The sequence below is a fragment of the Zea mays genome, chromosome 1 (assembly GCF_902167145.1).
Source record: "Zea mays cultivar B73 chromosome 1, Zm-B73-REFERENCE-NAM-5.0, whole genome shotgun sequence".
NCBI lineage: Eukaryota > Viridiplantae > Streptophyta > Magnoliopsida > Poales > Poaceae > Zea > Zea mays.
In genome coordinates, this window is record NC_050096.1 from 84744263 (window position 1) to 84749295 (window position 5033).

Consider the following 5033-nt stretch of genomic DNA (forward strand, 5'->3'; position numbering starts at 1 on the left):
GTGATCACAATCAAACTTAGAGTAAGGGAGGAAATGAAAACACGCACACAAGAGCACAATCACAGCAACAACATGCACACAATCAAAGAAGAGAGCGCAAGAACAAATCGATAGAGTAACGGCTCAAAAACACGCTCAAATCTCTCTCAAACACTTCGAAAGCGTGGCCGCGAAGTCTCAAAGTTGTAGTGTGCTCTTAGAATGATTTTTGTGCTGGTAGAGGCGCCTAATGGTCTCTTTTATAGCCCTAAGGGACCAAGGAGACATTGCTCCTTCCATTGGAAACTATAGATTGCCTTCTATCTGCGGGTGCACCGGGCAGTCCGGTGCACACTGGACACTCTGGTCTGCAACAGTCACCGCATCGGTTTTTTGTAACCTTCCATTTTGGGTGGGCACCAAACTATCCGGTGGCCCACCAGACATGTCTGTTGACCCTTCTCGACGGTTGTCGTGCTGACATGGTCGGCGACAATTACGTCGCCGACCGTTGGCGCGAGCGAAGAGCCGTTGCACGCCTAGCCCACCGGACATGTCTGGTGAATTTTAACCAGTGCGCCTGGGCAAAAACCCGAGAGCGGCCAGTTGTGGCCAGCGGACCAGGCCAGCACCGGACATGTCGGGTGCACACTAGTGACTAGTCTGTCCGGTGAAGCCCAGTTTGGGCCAACTTTGACTCTTTTGAGCCAAACTTCTTCACTTATTTTTGACTCTTTTTGTGATGATTCCTAGCACTTAGACAAACATAGTTAGCAACAAAAACAATTGACTAAGGGATAGAATCATACATTTATCACTCCATTTCAAAAATGGTCTGCAATATGTCCAAACTCAAGCCCAAAAAGTGTTTTCTCTACAAAATGTATTAGAGCCCAAACTCAAGTACTAGAAACATTGTAAAGGACCTATGCAGCATATTTAAAAGTACAAACCTCACACTTATACCATTTTACACAAAGTTGCATATTTGGGTCTAGGTTTGAGCTCTTTTGGACTTGATATCTTCAATCTGCATTCTTCTACACATGTGCTTATGCTCATACAAAGAGTGTTAGTCCATAGTGGGGTGTTGGGTAGTTAATCACCAAAACAACTTAGAAATGGCCCAAGGACACATTTCCCTTTCGATTTTTGAAATTATCCCCCCTTTGGTAAAATATTTTGTTTCATGCAACTAAATTTTTGAAAATGCCCCTTTGGCAATTCTTCCCGTTTTTTAAAATTTCCCCCCCTTTTTTGAAGTCTTTTTGCTTTGGCCAAATTCTCCCTTTTGTAAAGATTTTCTACAAGAATCCTCCGCCTTTGATAAAAGCATATGGTGGGAAGATGGAGCAAAAGCAAGCCACAAGGCAAATGTATTGTGTTGAGTGTGCAAAAGAGGGACTTTTTGCTCATGAGCGTAATACTCCACCACTAACACCCATGCCCAAGCAAGTTAGATCCTTTGCCTTCCATATTCACTACATGCTAATAAATATATTAGTAGAAAGGTTAAGGTTATGTTTCTAGGCCCATTGAGCAATAATAACCCAAACAAATTTGGGTTGCAAAGTCTCTTATTGAGAAAATGGTAGGCCCTATCAAGTTTGGATGCCTAAACATTAAACTTATCTCTCTCATGTGTAGGTGAACTATAAGACTAGTGGAAGTTGTTGCATAATCAATAGTGGTTGCACTCAACATATGATTGATGATCCTCGTATGTTCACCTTACTAAATGAGGAAGTTGATGATCAAGAAAAGGTACATCTAGAGACAAATGTGTGATCTTTGAAGGACAAAGGATTGGGCAAAGTGTTTATATCTAATATTTTTTTCAATTTTCAAATGTACTTCCAGTTGCTTTTTAAAGCTTCAATTTGTTATGATCTTGGATTTCAATGCTTACTCTTTGAGAAAGAGGTTGTTGTGTCAAAGAATGACAATGATCAAGTCATATTCAAAGGCTTTAGATAGAACAACCTATATCTAGTGGACTTCAACTTCGAAGATGCCAACTTGAAGACATGCATATTCACCAAGTCGCCACTTGGGTGGTTATGGCATATAAGGTTTGCTCATATAGGAATGCACACACTTGAGAAGCTACTAAAGAAAGGGATGGTTAGAGTTTTGAAGGATGTTGTGTTTGAGAAGGACAAATTGATAAGTTTTGTAGTGCATGTCAAGTCAGCAAGCAAGTTGCTAATACACGCACAACCAAAGCTTTCATGTCAACGTCAAGGCCACTAGAGCTCCTACACATGGATTTATTTGGACCAACATCATATACAATTGTGAGAGGCATCATTTACTGTCTTATGATAGTAGATGACTATTCAAGGTACACTTGGGTGTTCTTCCTTCATGACAAGACTGAAGTTGCATCTACATTCAAGAAGTTTGCCAAGAAAACACAAAATTAATTCAAAGTGAAGATAAAAATATTAGAAGTGATAATGCAAAGAAGTTTGGTAACACAGACATATAACAATAATGTGATGAAGTTGGAATCAAGAATAAAGTATTCGAAACATCCACCTCTCAACAAAATGGTGTTGTTGAAAGGAAGAATCATACTTTGATCACTCTTGCAAGAACCATAATTGATGAGTACAATACACTAGAAAGGTTTTGTATCGAAGCTATCAACATTGCATGTTATGCATCCAAGGTTGGGAAGGCCTCGTATGAGTTGCTTAAAAGTAAGAAGTTAGATATCTCATTCTTTTTAGTGTTTGAATGTAAATGCTACATCTACAAGGAATGTCAATGTGACACCCAGTTTTAGAAGGCAACCGAATGCGAACTATGTACATGCCAGGATCAGCAATTCACGTACACAACAGTTACATAATCGGACATCATCACACAATGCTCGAATAATAACATAAAAGAGGGTAATAGTTGATTACATCATGATGTCCAAGACATCCACATAGTCATTAACAATTATCAAAGTGCGAAAACGAAATGTAGATAAACACAGCCTTCACAGGCAGCCGACTGGGGTTTGCCGCTAACCCACGCCTAGAACTCATCGTACTCTTGGAACTCCTGGAAGTCCTCCACCACGACTTCATCTTCTCCTGAGCAGTAGTTGCTACGTGGACAACCTGGGGGGTTGGTGTGTAAAGCAAGGGTGAGTACACATCAACATACTCAACAATTGTCTCGTTTGACTGTAGTGGACTAGCTTTATGTGGGGGTTAAAGTCAAGCAGTTGCTTTTAGTTGGTCAGGTTATTATTACTAGTAGGATGCCAGGTTTTAGCATTAACCCAAGTTGTTAACCCAAAAGTACCCTTTCCAAACGGAAAGAATACCAGAAACCATTACCATAATCATAATCAAAACCATCATCCTCATTATCACCTGTAAACAAAACATCTCCGATCAATGTGTCTCTAATCAATGGAGCTCCCAAGGCCGCTTATAACTGCGAGCACGATTGATATATCAGTTTCATAACACTCTGCAGAGGTTGCGCACTTTACCCACAAGCCGTGATTCCCTTTTTGCCTCGGGCCGATCAAACTCTTAAACACTACCAAGGTGAATAGGCAAGGTTTCACTACGTAGCCTTTACAAAGATTCCCTAAGGCTATAGCCGTCTGTTAGGTTTCCTAAATGTACCACACTCCTCTCCAAGGGGCAAACCACCCTCGGCAGAGCGAGCCGCATACACTGAGCCCCATTGACGGCACGACGGCGAAGCGAACTACACCTCAGTTCCTCAAATTATTCAGCTAAGGGCGTCCCATACCACCCTCATGGTTGCACTGTTTTCCCGGGCAGTCATCCAACGAACCAGTCCTTACGGAGAGGCACTCGAGAAACCACTCGAGTCCCCTTAAATGTCACAATACATCATCATAATCAAAAGGAAAACAGCGTATCATAAATAATCTCATCATGTTCATTGATTAGTGTGAGGCACTAGAATAAAGCTAAACCAAAATAACCCAACCTACATAGGTAAACAAGGACATGATAAACAAAGCTAGTCAATCTATAGGTATAAATTGTGTAAATGCGGGGAGTGAATTATAAAATGAGTAGGACATAGATGGGTCAAGGGACACTTGCCTTCACCAACAGCTACTGCTCAGGGTCTTCACCTGCAACTTCCTCGGACTCCGCCAACTGACTGTTATCTATACGAGTTCAAACATACATTCCACGATTTTAATACAAAAAGAACAATACACCACTCAGTAGAATATAACAAATAAGCACATGTTTGGCGCATGGCTCGCACCTACGACTAAGCGAGAAAGAGAAAACAATGGTCGAGTCTACGGTCGAAGGGCAATTACGTTAAGCAGCTATGGATTAAAATACTTGTCTAAACATAACCATATTAATTTGACAATCACGCTACGCATAAAATAAAGTTACGCTACGAGTTTAATTGTTATAAACAATTCAAGGTAAATTTAAAAGGATTGTTGTGTGGCGAGACGCACGACAACACATACGAACTAAACCAAAAACTGGGACGAGTTGTCACGCGACGAAACGTGTGACAGCACACACGGACTAAGCTAAAAATAAAATGAGTCGTCGCGCGATAAAACGCGCGACGCAACACTTAGACTAAACTAAAATTAAACGAATCGTCGCGCGACGAAGCACGCCACGAAACACTTGAATTAAATATGAAAATAACGTAAAGCATCGCGCGACGAAGCGCACGACGACATACGCCACTTGAACTGAATTTAAAACAAAACGTCGCGTGACTATACGCGCGACACAACACATTAATTAATCTGAAATTAAAATAAATCATCGCGCGACGAAGCGCGCGATGCAGCACACTAATAAATCTGAATTTGAAATAAATCGTTGCGCGACGCAGCATGTAAATTAAACTAAATTTAAAACTACTCAAAATAAATTTTTAAATGTTACGCGCTTGGGCTGCGCGCGCCGGGGCCACGTCGAGGCGCGCGGGGAGGGCGCCGGGGCGGGGGGTCGTGCGCAGGGGGCCACGGGGAAAGGCCGCGCGCAGGGGAGAGGGAAAGGAAGGGAGGAAGAGAGGAGGGAGAG